The sequence below is a fragment of the Eucalyptus grandis genome, chromosome 5, assembly GCF_016545825.1.
Source record: "Eucalyptus grandis isolate ANBG69807.140 chromosome 5, ASM1654582v1, whole genome shotgun sequence".
NCBI classification, from domain to species: domain Eukaryota; kingdom Viridiplantae; phylum Streptophyta; class Magnoliopsida; order Myrtales; family Myrtaceae; genus Eucalyptus; species Eucalyptus grandis.
Window position 1 is genome coordinate 38,088,998 of NC_052616.1, and position 16,090 is coordinate 38,105,087.

At 39.5% G+C, this 16,090-nt stretch overlaps 1 non-coding gene across 1 annotated transcript; it reads right to left on the reverse strand.

Annotated features, from left to right (window-relative positions):
* Window positions 1-10,894: 10,894 nt before the first annotated feature.
* LOC104430331 lies at window positions 10,895-13,091 on the reverse strand. The gene is made up of 4 exons (XR_005551461.1): window positions 12,788-13,091; window positions 11,978-12,225; window positions 11,416-11,740; window positions 10,895-11,340 (listed from the first exon to the last, which is right to left on the reverse strand). It is a non-coding gene; the product is annotated as a protein SRG1 (transcript).
* Window positions 13,092-16,090: the final 2,999 nt, after the last annotated feature.

Sequence of the window (16,090 nt, forward strand, 5' to 3'; positions counted from 1 at the left end):
TTTTGGGGTTCCATTGGATATGGACTATGAGTCCACTTTTTTCCCTATTATTGGGACTGCTTTGACTCGTGAGTTAGTGATGACCACGGTTTGGGTCAATGAGGGCCTCCTTCACTTGGTATCCCATTGCTTCAAGGCATGGTTCCTTCATGCGATTAACGGGGTCCATAAGAGTCCTTTGTAGGTTTTTGACGGACCTACTGTCGAAACCGAGAATTGGGAGGTGGCTGACCCCATGGACATCAACATCCCAGATGGTGTCATGGAGGATTCGAAGCCAGAGGCTGAAAGGTCTAGAGAGTAGGTGGCTTAGTAGGCTCTTTTTTGAGATAGACCATTTGTACATTATCTTGTAGGACTAACTCGGTTTGTTTATAAAGTGTGGTTTGTAATAATTGGTTGTCCTACTTTTACTATCCCTGTGTTTGATTGTTGTCTAGGGTTTATTAGTTCTCTTCTGCATGTTAGATATTTTAGTAGTTTTGAAATATTTATCAGAAATTATGATCGTCATGAAAGTCCTCATTTTTGTAACGGCTTTTTAACGGTCATATAACGACTTTTTAATTGTTGTATAACGGTCGTCTAACGTCTTTACAACTTTTGATTTATTACTTCATAAACTCTTCATTATTTTATAACAGTCATCTTTTTAATTACCAATTGATTTATGACAATCTCCTAACGACTCTCTCTTTTTCTTGTTTAGATATAAATTAAACTTCAAACCACAATCCTTGTAGATACAACATGTTCTCATATCTTTCCTTTTCTTTTTATGGGGTTATACATAAAAGTTGTTCCGTTTCCTTCTAATATTCAGTGCGGAGTATAGAGGAAGGTCTGTTGTATCTTGGGAGGATATCCGCTCAAGCCTTACGCACCGAGTTTCGTACTTGAGGGATGGAATTATCATTAAGGATAGTGTTTGCATGGCTCATACATTTCTTTTATTTTCTAATCTTTTGTAATGTATTTCCAATAATTATTATTATTTTATGTATTCTAATACTTTTTCCAACAATCTTAAGGATAATTGCCTTATAGCTTTCAAAATTGGAATTGATGGTGCTTCCACTGACCTTGGAATTGAACAAGGATTTGAAGATGGTGAAGGACAAGAATCACATAGTCTTGGGTGGTTCATCATGGGACAAGTATCAAGCATTAACACAAAATAGCTTTTGGTCGTTTTGGTAAGGTCATTGAGTTTCAAGTAAAGTTGTTTTTGGAAACTCTAAATTAATGCTTGAAGGGCATAATTGCCATTTTGGCGCGTTGTTTCCACATTTTGAGGAATCATCATCACATAGGTTGAGATCCTTTCATTCTAACATTTGAAATTTGGCGTCACGAGCTTGTGTATTCTCTTTAGATTAGATTTGATCTTGTTAGACATATTCCATGAATGTGTGCTCTTATACTTTTACGGAAGAGGCTTACAGATTTTCAAAATTACCTATTTAGAAAATCTTTAAAAATGGCATAGTGATTACATGTGGCTACTTAGAAAGAAATTGTGGCACCCCGAAACACCTTAGGTCGCCACAGGCACTTATCGCTACACCTAATGAACACCGGTTACATCTCTTAGTAGAAGCGGCGTAGTTCATAGGCATTTTTTTTTTTTTTTGAAAATGGTCCCAGTGCAACTTATAAGTGGAAGCATAATTCAATATCACCATCTCTCCCTCCAACAATCATGATACAATGCACACCACTAAGTACCATAGGAAAAGATAAAGCTGAGCTTGGCCACATTCCAAAAGGTTATTTCGACCATATTTTCATGATGGATTTTCATGATACAGCGCAACATATTTTTTATTATTATATATTTTCATGATGGATTTTCTCGGGTCGATACAACAAAAGAAAGCCAAGATTTTTAGCTACACTTGGCCACATCCCAAAAGGATATTTCGACCCCTATAGTGATCACGCAACACTCTCCATCTAACAGTGGCGGCTACTCCCAAAAAGAGACATCAGCTCTCTACCCCTCACGCGGCCATCACACCCATCCTGGTGCGTCGGGCGGTGGTGGCGACAACATCCCCCGAATCACTCCATCTCGGCGGACGTGAACCGACAGAAACTCCTGAATAACCGGGCCCCCAGCCAGGCTCACATTGTACATGACCAGCACTCGCACTCGCACATATGTCAGACCGGGGATGGTAACGCAGTCGATCTCCATACACTCTACCTCTACATCCGATGGGAGGCCATAGAAGGTGCCTCGCGTGACGGTAGGGAGTGCCATCTTTCTAATATGAAATGTTGGTCCCTAAAGGGGTGAGTACAACCACTCAGCAGGTAAAAGATCCAATAAACTACTTAATGCATCACACAATTCAATCATAACAATCATAGCATAGTACATGTCATTCATGCATCCAAGCATAACTTACCTTGCAACCGTGCATATGTAAACACACTAGATGTACATACAGCCCCATCACAATCATATCTCATACATCTCATTATGCTATAGGTGATCATCATCATGTCACACACATATATCATCATGCCATAGGTGATCATCATCATGTCACACATATATATCATCATGCCATAGGTGATCATCATCATATCATACACATATCATCATGCCATAGGTGATCATCATCATGTCACACACATATATCATCATGCCATAGGTGATCATCATCATGTCATATATGCATGATTCCATTTCCACTTTTATCTTTCAATTCGATCACCACATCTCTCTCTTTCCTAGGATCAGTAGTTGCACCCCAACCTGGCATCGCGAGAAAAACCTCTGGCACACACCACCGGGCATCCGACACCCCCAAATTCCGGGCATCTCACATCCCAACTGGCATCACGAGGCATTCCCCTCGGGCACAAACCTTCGAGGCTTCCGGCACCCAACCATTCCGGGCATCTCGAAACTCCCGAGGACATCTGGGCATGTATCACAATACAACCGGGTATCCGGCACCCCCCATCCTGGGCATCCTGACACTCCCAGAGCATCATCAACCACCTCCAATAGTTTCCTCATTTATCATAATTCATCTTCACCAATTTGTGTCTCAAAATTAGCATGGCACATGATGTAATGGCAAACAAGATCACTTTCATCATTTTAATTCTTATATGCATTTCCAATCATCATCATACATGCAGCAAGATACAATCACTAAAGAAAACACAATCCATGGGGTCCATACAACTTAGAAAAGTCCATATATCATGCCTTTTTGAAATTTACTAAATTCCAACTTGCACAATTTTAGAAAACATTTAAATTAAATATCAATATGATCCTCAAAAATCACAAAATTTCATGAAGGTAATAATTTCATGAAGAACACATGCCCAAAAGAGCTTCACACAAAAAGATATAGCTCACACATTTTAACATGCAAAATTCGGACAAGTCAGATTGCGCAGTTTTTTTAAATATTTCCATTAAAATACCCGAATGACCTTAAAAAATTCTGGACTTTTACCAGGTTATAGTCAAGACCCTAAGGTATATTTTTCATGCAGACATCTAGGCCAGGTTCGTTCTAGATAATTTTCTACAGACGTTCGAAATTTCTGTTTCTAGTACCGAACAGTCCAGTTTAGCTATCTCCGAAATATCGAGGTTTTAACTACTTATCTTTCTTCGTTTCCTCTGAAATTTTGATATGTTTTACCTCAAGAGGTCCCATACAACTTTCATTAAGGGATCTAAGTGATATTGTCAAATAATAGTCACCATATAGTCTAAGAAGACTCGGGAGTCCAGTACCGTATTTCCAGATTTACCATCTTCAAAAGAAAATCGTTTTACTAGGCTAAACTTGCTAATTTTACCTCAAATTTTAGTATGGTAGTCTTTAGGAGTTCTATACAACTTGCATGAAGAAGTCGAAGTGAGATTCTCGGTAAAAAGTAACATGCAACCCACAAAACCACCAAGAGGTCAACAAAACAGTTCCAGATCTAGTGTCTTTGTAGGAGAGGGGTTTCACCCTTTAAAATTCAGCCTTTTTGTCTCAAATTTTAGTATGTTATACTTTGAGATGTTTTATACAACTTTCATGAAGGAGTAGAATTCAAAATACAACTCTAAATACACATGCAAGCCTCTACAATATTTTGGGTCAGGCGGTATACACGAAAACAGCAAGCGATTTCAAAAACAAAACACACTAGCTTCGGTTTCTTACTCCTAAACACCCAAGATTCAACACCATTTCAAACACACATGCAAGACACACATGCAAGAGTAGAAAATGGATCCTAACTTGCCTCCAAAATCAAGCAAACACGGCACACGGTCGGCGACGGACGGACGGACGGCGGGCGGGTGAGCGGCTCCTTCCTCCTCTCTCTCGGTTCCTCTCTTTCTCTCACAACTCTCTCTCTCTCTCTCTCTCTCTTGGCTTGGGCGACAGCCCCTCCACCGGCCACTCTCCCTCTCTTTTGTTTCCCCTAAACCCCATCATTAGTTGTGATTAGTAGCCTCCCCCAATGGCCAATGCATGAGGTCTTCTTTTTGCCACTTGGCAAGACATGCAAGATGGGCTTGGGAGTGGGCTTGGAAGAATTTGGGCCGGCCTCTCCCCCTTGTGGCTGACGACAGCTCCTCTTCTTGGGCTTCGCGGCTAGGCCCAAATGGCCGAAAATAAGGTGAGGTCATGGGCTGATTTTAAGCAATTTCTTTGGCCCCTATCTCATCCTATTAATTTACCTAATCCTTAATTATATAAACTCCTAATTGAAATTCATAAATCACAAACTTTGTGGCCTATCTTAATAAATTCCAAATCCATAATCCTTCATGGCCGAAATAGAAATTCTCATCAAATAATTATTCGCCACAGGCTTGGCCAAAGTCTTAATGTAAGACATTTAATATGAGCACCCCTAATGACTGGCAAGGAATTCTAGGATGCCACAGAAATAGAAAAGTAAAACCATAAAAGAAATGGAAAGAAATCGGGCTAATATTTCTTTTATATATTTATTTTTATTTTGGGGCTTCAATACCTATACTTGTTTTTCCAATAGAAAGTTGGATGTGTGTAGGTGTTTTCTCTCTCAAGTTCGTGATTATTTTAATAATCATCCATTTAGGATTGGAAATTGTGGCACTCCGCTATTACTCAAAATAGTTTCTATTTATCCTTAATTCTTCCTATTCTCATGCTAAAATTTGTTTAATGTACATTTATGAAGCCAGTTTATAACTGTTTTTATTTGCTATTTAACTTGTCTTTGCCTCCACCTCTACAAAATCTTATCGAGCTTGCCCATGTCGGACCAGGTTATATCTAATTATTTTCAGCAAAACAATGGATGCTATCATGTGGGATTTCTATGTTTTACCACTAGAATTACGCTCTTTCTACCTTATATTATTATGCTTATAAATTTTGAAAATATGTGTCATTTGACTTTGGAACAAAATTCTTCAGTATTCCTCATAGTGTTGTCCCATCATTCTTGGGAATATGCTAGAGTGCATACAATCATTAGTCGGTTGGTGATGTCCATGCCAATATGCTTAAGTAAGTGTAGACACGAGCTTGTGTTGGTATTTGGTGGCATATCTTTATTTATGCTTGCTTGGGAGTGCAGCGTGGGCTTCTATCTATGTATATGCTCATACATGTGTTGGTATTTGCTGCATGACAATGTGTATGTTTGATAAATACATGAAGATATGATAATTCTCTCTTGTTCAAGCACATATAGAACTTCTCTAGCATTAGAATTTTGGTAGATTCTTGCCTTCTTGACGATGTGGAATTACACTTGATGGAAGGGGAATGGAGACCCAATTAGCAAGTACAAGTTGAGAGAATAATTGGGCGACAACTATTCAATTGACTAATGATGCACCCCAATATTTGTCATTAATTACTTTTCTGACTAAATTAGCGTAATCGACAATTTAGTGAGTATGCCTTTTGCATCCTGCCTTTTGTGATATTTTTATATTTCACATTTTAGTCATTTAAATGTTGCTTAAAGAGTTAAAGTCTACTTTGAGTTTTACATGTGTAAAACATTGTTGGCATTATATTTATGACTACTAAAGTTTTAGTCCAAACAGTTTTCTTGTCAAAATTGTCATGATTTTATTCCTGACTTTATTAGTTTCACACTTATGTTTGAAACAACCAAAGAGGTTTACAATTTATAATAGTCACAAATTTATGGGTTAAAAATTATAATGTCTCTTTTGCAATGATCGAATTTTTCATGCATAGCTTTTGATAGAATTATTAAAAAGTATTTTATTGCATAATTAAATAGATTACATATTTTGTATTTAGTATGCATTGTTGAGACATTTTTGGTGATCCATATATAACACTCAGAGGAAGTCTTATAGTTAATTTGTGAATTTATTAATTCATTTTGATTTTTGCTAACCTCTAAGTTTTGGTTAACATTTTTGGGACAACATGTACTATTGACAGTAGTAATGATGTAAATAATAATAATAATAATAATAATAATAATAATAATAATAATAATAATAATAATAATAATAATAATAATAATAATTTTAAGAATAAGAATATTTACTTTGCCAATTTATGTTGAATGACCATTCATGCATGATGATAATTAGAGACTTGATTGGCTATTGCATTGGGAAAGAGAATCTCATGTAGTGATTGTTGTGGAAGATATAATAAAATCCATTAATGAATATGTGTTCACTCGGTGGAAGTGCTTGACATAAAAGCAGTCGAATGAAATCATGAGGGAAATCACAATAGTGCTTAACCAAAAGTCCACTTGGTTGAAGTAGATGATTTGACTAAATAATTGCTATAGTCATTCCCATGCCAATATTGTGGCTAATTGAAATTATGGGTGGTGGACTGAAGTACTACTAGGCATATATGTGTAAAACAAAATGCCTTATCCTCCTAAGCTCTAATGGGTGAAGGAGAATAAAATATTTACTATTCTTTGGTAAATTGAGAACTATTCAAGTTCTTGAGAAAAAGAAAAAAAATTCTTCTCAAACTCATATATGAAAATGAGGCTGAATAGTTGAGAAACTATTAGCAGATATTCCTTTGGGAAAATGACACGTTTTGTGTTTATACATCATGATTGCCAAGAGGCAATAGCCATGCAAAGATAAATTTTTCAATGGTAAAAATTGATACGTCCAATTAAGGGATGATGTAGTAAAGTAGCTACTTAATGATGGAATTATGTCCATTAATTATATGAAGTCAGAAATGGATTTTAGCCAATTCTTTGACTATACATCAAGGGGAATGGGACAAGCCAACTGAAGAAAATCAACAATGATAGTAACCCAATCTATGTGATTGGCGATCCCGTGAATTAGGTTCATATGGGTGATAACAAGTCATTTGTTGATCTAGTGCACTGTAAAAAAAAAGAAAAAAAATATTATCCCTCCTAAGGTGAAAATAGTGCCAAATTGCAAGGAAAATGAGGTTGAGTTAAGCTCTTAATGAAATTCCATAGCCATTATTGGTGGTGTATTAATCTGTAATATACACTTAATGGAATCACCTATATAAGTGTGGAGTGGAGCCACTCGTATGAGAATTTTTGGCGAAGATCTCTAAAGTACTTATGAATAAACCAAGCACGTGCATTGCCTATTAGCGCAAAACCGCGTTGAACAACAAAGTTTGTGGGAGTGTAATGTGATTGGTGAAAATTATAATTCACAAAAAGAAATTCTTGGTTCATAGAAGTTTCAAACTTCACCAATGATTTCATGAATTATAATTCATTCTTCCTAAGATTGGTTCATAGCCTAACAAGCACCGGTTTAGATGCATTACTCTCCATTAACTCAGTATTATTCTATTTTTCTTGTCAAAACTTTCTGAAATATGTGGAGGATTGTTAGATATTTCAGTAGTTTTTAAATATTTATTAGAAATTATGATCATCATAAAAGTCATCATTTTTGTAATGGCTTTTTAACGGTCATATAATGACTTTTTAATGGTTGTATAACAGTCGTCTAATGGCTTTATAACTTTTGATTTATTACTTCATAAACTCTTCATTATTTTATAATGGTCATTTTTTTAATTACCAATTGATTTATGACAATCTCCTAACGACTCTCTCTTTTTCTTGTTTAGATATAAATTAAACTTCAAACCACAATCCTTGTAGATACAACATGTTCTCATATCTTTCCTTTTCTTTTTGCTGGGTTATACACACAAATTGTTCTGTTTCCTTCTAATATTTAGTGCGAAGTATAGAGGAAGGTCTGTTGTATCTTGGGAGGATAGCCATTGAAGCCTTACATACCGAGTTTTATACTTTGAGGGGCGGAATTATCCTTAAGGACAGTGTTTGCACGCCTTAGACATTTCTTTTTATTTTCTAATCTTTTGTAATGTATTTTCAATAATTATTATTATTTTATGTATTCTAATACTTTTCCCAACACTGCATGTGCATAAAACGAATGGGTGGGCGACACGTCCTGGGAATGTCGCATTTTAATTGACTGCCGAGAGATGTGCGCATACCCAAGGTCCGGGACCTGACAAGATTGGTAGGAACGTGTAGGTTTGGGGGCCAATACATGGATGGGATAGTCACCTATTTCGTTAATGAGGGCCCTCATTATTAGGTTGATAGATTGCTCATCTCACTAGAAAATTGGGAACATGTAGTTGTCACATAAACTAGAGCAAAACACTGCACGCACTTGCATCGTGAAAATATGTTTTTCTATGAGTACGATATCGAATGGAAGATCACGGCTTGCGAATGAGGCTCGGCCAGCAGTGGTGCTCACGGTTGTTCACAGCATGGCTCATGGTGGAATACTGGCGGACTCTTGATTCTCGGCTCACGGACTCAATGTGGCCTTGGTAATGATCGGCCGATGACAGGCTTGCCGAACATCGCTGGATAACCAGCAAAAGGAACTCAAACTCACCGACGGGGATGTTGGTAGTGGCTGAGTATCGCAGGTCGTGGACTGGAGTTGAGAGGGAACAGCTACTGGGCGTGACCGGCGAGGACACAGGACACTGACGTGGCCAGTCGGTGCAGGTGCGTCAACGATCACTGGTGCGTTGAGGCTTGCCGCCAGCGTTGCTAAGGAATGCTCGGAGACTTGCCGGTCTGTTGTATGGAGCGACGAGGTGTGCGGATGTGAAGATGCAAGACACGTCCGAGAACTGCAAGAATATCACTGTTGTTACTTGTTCTCTCTGTGCGAATCGTGGATGTTGCAGCAACGGAAGTGGGTCTTTCTTTCCCTCTCTTTTCTTTTGTTTTTCTCCTTTTTTTGTCGTCTTCTCCTCTGGCTTTTTTGCGTGTGGAGAACGTGAAGACCCTTTGCTCTCAATCTTGAACCACGTATGTTGAGCCTCTTCTCGAGTTGTGGATCTTTGGTGGTTAATGCGTACCTCACCACAACGTAGGAGCTCGGAAACTCCCCACAACGTAGTAGCTCCAAAACTTCACTAAGGGTCGCCCCACATGTCAGTAGATGGGCTGATAAAATGATGTTCCTTATTTTAATATGTCGATACCTACATGCCTCAGCCTAATTTTAACGTGTCGATACCCATACGCTTCAGCCTAATTGGAGAAACTTTTTTCCCTCCCAGTGTAATACCCCAAATTTTTACGTCCCACCAGAATTCAGATGTTGTAGTTAAGGATATTAAGGTCCTAGGTTTCAATATATGCCGACCTACAACCTCCTTGCATATCATATGCAAAATGTTGGCCATATTAAATGATTAATGAACTTGGCCAAATTTTTAATTTGTACCAGCTTAGTCCAATCAATCCAATTAGGCTCGAAACCTTCTATTCAAATCAATCCATCGCTGGTCCAATGGAAATGCAATTAGGTGGGCTTATTACTATCAATGCTTTTAAAATTTATATGTAGTTTTAATTAATATTTTTGTTTAGGGGTCAGGATTGACCCCTAGATCCAATAAGTCCAACATTGATTCCTTCAGACGTGTTGATTGGGCAAATGCGTCCATAGTGACTAGGGTGGATATCTCGTATTCGAAAACTAGCAATTCGCCCTGTTAATCCTCCAGGGCCCAAATAACTCTATTTTCTATTTTTTTGTGCCTTTAATAACCAATTGAGTCACCAAAAGTGTCAACAAACACCTTCTCAAGAAACCCTCCCTATCTCCTAGCCACAAATTCGTCGACAAAAGACCGTGAAATCGCTGTTGCTTCACCATGTACGAAGCTACCTACGGCGAGATGCTGCCCTTGTGCACGGGAGAGAGGGTCGTGAGACAGTGGAGAGCCTTCATCAGCAACGCCAATAGAGATGATCTTGGCGATGAGGTGGAGCTCAGGGGGGCCAAGACTGGCGTGGCGGACGGCGGCCGCGACAGACGGTAGGCAGAGAAGAGAGTGACTGGGGTGAGTAGAACAAAGATTACAGATTTTTTGATAGAGTGGATTACTAAGGTTCGATCTGCTTGCGGATAATTTAAAGGTTATGCGAACATACACCATGTGTTTGGTAGCAACGTTAACGCTGCAACCTTGCTGCAGCTAAATCTTGCCCTTTTGAAAAGAAAATGATTTGGCAAAGGAGAGCATATAGGTAGAATGGTGATCCTGGTGGGTTTCCTTAATGATTAATAAATAAATGTATACTTTTTAACTTGCATGACATTACTGTCTTTCAAATTTGGCCTAGTCTATTACTATCTTCTTTAGTCTTTCAATGACAAGGAAACCCCCTCAAATAAGTTAATCCAAACTGAAAAAATACCCGTACACCATATAAATCCAATAAGGTAAGATGCAAGCGATAGTCTCATGAATTTCGGTTTGGCGCTAGTTGGGGATCAGGAGGATGAACATTCATCGCTCTACTAAAACGAAAAAAAGACAGAAGGGCGGAGCAAAAAATCAATGCCTTGGATTTTAGAAGACTGTTTGATAGTTCAAACAAGCAATAGATGAGAATCACAAGAAGTTTTTTCAAGTCATTATTGTCTTTCTCAAAAAGGACCTCCCTAAATATCAAACCGATATCATATCAGGTTGCATCACCATTCCACGAATCACCATTTTCACATCCATACTCAATGGATAGAACTCGGCTCTTCTAGGTTTCGTTGTTCTGAACCCTCATGGCGTCGAGATAAGCTTTTCCGTTGAGCTCCCTTGATAGATAGCCCTTCAGATGTTCTGCCGCTGTTATCCTCCTGAACATTGCTGGGGTCTCCGAGGTGATGAGGCTCAACGCAGGACCGATCTCGGCATCGATTCTCGGACTTAAGAACGTTGCAATGGAGATCCTCTCCTTCACTGCATTCACTGTTGCTCGATGCTCGATGCTCTGGTAAATCCCATTCGTTATAATAAATTATCACAGTATGGTCAAATGTGGAAGTTGATGTTGCAATACTATTACCTCAACAACGTCTCCAACATTGATGATGAAAGCACCGGGGAGAGGTTTCACAGGAACCCACTTCCCATCTTTCCTTATCTGGAGGCCCTCCATTTCGTTGACCTGGAGGAGGATGGTAACCGCGTTGCCATCAGAGTGAGAGTTTAGGCCCATCACGAGCTCGGGTTGCGGACACGGCGGGTAATAATTCATCCTCATCGCTTGCACCCCATCTTCGAACATCCCCTCAAGGTCCTTTGCTTCCATTCCTAAGGCCTTCGCCATGAGGTAGAGGAGCTTTATTGCTAGGGTTTTTGTTTCCTTCGAGTAGGCGTCCAGATCGTCTCTACCATGTAGACAATTTCATTCTTTAGGCGATAAAGGGATATTTTGGAACACGCCACAAACTAAACCCCCAACAACAAAAAGTTATTCACATAGCAATTATATCATGTGTCATACTAATGTGGTTTCACTTTTCTAATCAAGCGATTTTGTATTTTATGCATGTTCGCTTACATCGTACAAGTGTCACATGAAAATTTTATGGTGTCTATGCATGTTTGCGCCCGAGAGAAAGAACCTGAAGGGAAGGGGGAGTTTGGGAAATAAGTGAGGCTTCCTCATAGAAGCAGGGAGAGTGAACATGCGGAAGATGTCAGCCCAATCAAGCTTTTGGTCTTCCGAGAACACAAAGGCCTGTCCGAAGCCGCCCGATTCGCCGTCACTCTGCCAAAACTTCTTCTTCTCTTCCATTGGCATGTTGAACAGCTCTTCGGTCCCCTTCTTCACTTTCTCTATCAACTTAGGGCTCACTTCATGATTTATCAGCTGAAAATTATTAACACACCGCTATCACTCTTGATTCTCCCAGAAACAGGCATTCCTTTGAGATCAAGACAGAGAAAGCTCTGTCTCCTGATTGCTGAGTAATCAAGAGACCTTTATTCCAACATATATCAAGAAAGTCGCAAAAGATAAATTTGTCTTATTAGCATTCTCTATAAAAGAGAAAATCGAGGAACTCAAATCTCCAAATTCATCTAAGTTCCCACCTTTCTTTTTCCGTTGGAAATCTTGAACGACCAATTTAGTGTTCTGGTGAAACAGGGCAAGGTGGCACAGAATAGTACATCTAAGTGTAAAAGAAAAGCGAAAACCTAGATTTGGTAGGAGGTAAAAAGCGAGTCCAGGAAGCAAAACAAGGAAATTTCCGATGAAATCTCATCGGCCACACATAATTGTGGCTAAGAATTGTACATCTAAGTCTCCTTAGTGGCCCTTGCAGAAGTTGAGAATTAAGTGGATTTTAATCTCTTTCAATCAATGAACCCATTTTTCTCTGATACTTTCTCAAAGCGTTAATGTTCCAAACGCAGAAGTTGTTTCGTACCTGAAAGAAGCCCCAGTCTTTGCACGCATGGTGCAGCTTCTTGAGCTCTAGCTTCGCGCAGTCCTCCGAAACCAACCTCCCCAAGTCAATCACGGGAGCTGCAAGCCAGAACAAGCGCCCATGATCACGGGCTCTAGATCGTCGCGGACATATCTCTCCGGAACCGTGGTCGGGTTCTCCTTCATCATGTCTTGAACCCATGGCACGTGGAGCAACCTCGCTGGTATGTTCACCTGCGTCTCCATTGACAACATCCCAGAGGTTGAGAAATCCCAGAGACTGATCATAGGTTGCTCTGAATGAAAGCTAAGTATGCTAACAAGAGAGAGAGAGAGTAGGTGACATTACATGTGCTTCCATGTCGCATCCGACACATGTCGGAGTGTGTCAGACACGTCGACACACTCAGATAGGCTCAGACGCACGGTCAACACGTGTTGGATTTTCTGACACGTGGTCAACTTTTCTCAACATGTTTTGACACGCGTGTCAGGAAGACGATGGAGGGTGGAGGTGAGGGTGATGGAGTAGAGACGAGGCCACGGGCGACGGCGAGCCCGCGACGGCGAGAGACGGCCAAAGAAAGTAGAGACTGAGGCGAGGGCTGTTATTGTGATACTGCGATGGATCAGCGACAAGGGTGCAATTGCGAGGGAGGAGGCCGGAGGTGAGGTGGTGCACGATTGTGACGAGGACCGAGAGCAAGCAGAGATCTAGAGGAAGAGGAGAGAAAATGGGCCGTGTGGTGAGGAGGAGGAGAAGAAGGGCGCTGGATAAGGTTTCTGAGAAGGAAACTCGAAAAGAATTAAAAAAATGGGGATTTTGATGGACTTGGCGTGACTTTTCATTTCGAAGAGAGAGGGAAGTGACAACTTGTTAGGTGGTGGTGGAGGGAGAGAAAAGAAAAATAAATTTGGGGGTGGGAGGGAAAGAGACGAGGGAAAAAAAGGGAGGGGGGTGATTGGAGGAGGACCTCACGTGGAGACTTTTTTTTTTTAATCAGAAAAATAAATAAATGAGATTAAAAAATAATTTCAAAAAATTAAAAATATTGAATGTTGAATGATGATAAATTTTGATCAATGTATCATGGATTTATTTAAATAAGTTGATTCTAATTTCTTGTTAGTCATTAGTTTCATCAATAATGTGTTGGAATTTTCTATTTTTGAGAAATGACGTGTTGACGCGTTGTGTCATGTTGTTTTACGTATTCGTGTTGCGTGTTGATGCTACTTAAGTTTCAACTACAGGAATATCTCTTTTTTTTTTTTTTTTTTTTTGTTAACGAGTCCGTTCGTATTAGAAAGGATCCAGCGAGTATAATGGCCCATCAGAAAATGTTCTTTCTCCTATCGAATTATTGGAAAGATATGTCAACTTCATATCATATCAAATAAAATTATATTGCATTACAATAAAGTATCTTTGAACAGATGAGGTGCTCAGAGTATCCCTCTTGAACTGTATTTCAAAGAACATTTGACCGGCAGTTGAGGCGTCTCACCCTTGAACAGTCAATCTGTGATCTATATATATCACCTTTTTTTGAGAAAATAAAAAACGACAAAACCGCATGGAGATTCCAGAGCGGGCGGTAGTATCCTGCGTAAAATCTGTCTGACGATTAATTAAAGAGATAATGTCTAACTACAAACAGCCGTGTCTTGTGCACGCTTAATTAATTATTGTATTAATTGCTTCTCAAATTTTTGTTTTGATTAAAGTGTTTTCTTATGGACAAAAGATCCATATAAGCAAATATTGGAATCATCCAAGCATGATTTTTTTTTTGGTCAAAAAGGTAATAATATTATTACTACCGAAAAGTAGAAGGAGCGTTTTGCATAATATTGAAGGACAACATTTCATGCAAAAACAAAGGAGAATTAAAGACCCAATCCGCAGGTAGCGAACCGGCCTGATGGGCCTTCGCAGCCCGGTCCGCAACCTTATTCATTTCCCTCCTGCAATGGACAATTTGAAGATTAGGGCAACATTGAAGCAACACCGTGTAGTCTTCGAGCAAAGATTTAATCTCCCAAGGCGGTAGTTCATGGTTACACATCGCCTCAACAAGAACTGAGCAATCAATTTCCAAGGATATCCGATCTGAGTTTTTGCCCGTATTCAGCAAGAAGTGGAGCGTGTGGTTTAACGCCGTTGCCTCTGCTTGCAGGGCTGAGGAAACGACCACCGATCGAGCAAAGCCATCGATTAAAAGGCCTGATGAGCTTCGACAAACATAGGCGATCGATGCTTCTCCACTATGAGGCTGGTAAGCTGCATCAATATTGAGTTTCATTTCTCCTTGATCTGGCGGACGCCAAAACGAATGCTGATTTGTTTGCTGCGTTCCATGTCTCTGTTTCTACCGAGATGGATTTTGATTTGCTATGGCACTAGCTAAGGCTGTCTCCACTATGTGGTGCGGTTGGGGTTGCTACTGGCGAAATATGCAGTTATTGCGGGCCTTCCAAATGTGCCAGAGGAACCATCTATCCTGTCAAATGTTAATAAGAGTTCCATCCCCCACAGACCATTGCATGTGTTCGTCAATCGAATCCCTTCCTATTATTATGCTTTGCCAAGCCTAAGAGGGTCGAGCACCTTTCAAAGAATTTCTGAAATCTTGAAAAGGAAAATACAGTCCTTTCAATACTTTATTAGATAGAGATAAAGATTGCTGAGATAGTCTCCATGCTTGTTTCCCTAGTAAGGCTTTATTGAAAGCAATAAGGTCTTGAAAACCCAAACCCCCTTCATCTTTTCTATTTTTAAGTGCTTCCCACTTCATCCAATGAATACCAGAACTATTATGATTAGATTTCCACCAGAATCTGGATATTTTCTGTTCAATTATTCTACAAATGGACATTGGTATCTTGAAAATAGACATAGCATAACTGGGAATTGCCTGCACTATAGATTTAATCAAAACTTCCTTGCCCCCTTTTGATATCAACCTCTCTTTCCAGCCTTCAAGCTTAGATTGCACCTGACCCAATATCCATGAAAACATTTCATTTTTAGAGTGTCCCCAATCTGAAGGTATACCAAGATACTTGCCACTTTTGGCTAGCAGTGGGACTCTAAGTTTCTTGGCTAAATTCTCTTGCAAACTAATAGGACACAGCTTACTAACAAACATACTTGATTTGTTGTGATTCACTATTTGTCCCGTGGCTAAGTAGTATTCATTGAGCACATTGGCTAAATTCTAGCACTTTAGGGTCTTTCCTGCTAGGAAGAAAATAGCATCATCTGCAAAAAACAAATGGGATAGGACAGGGCACCGACAGT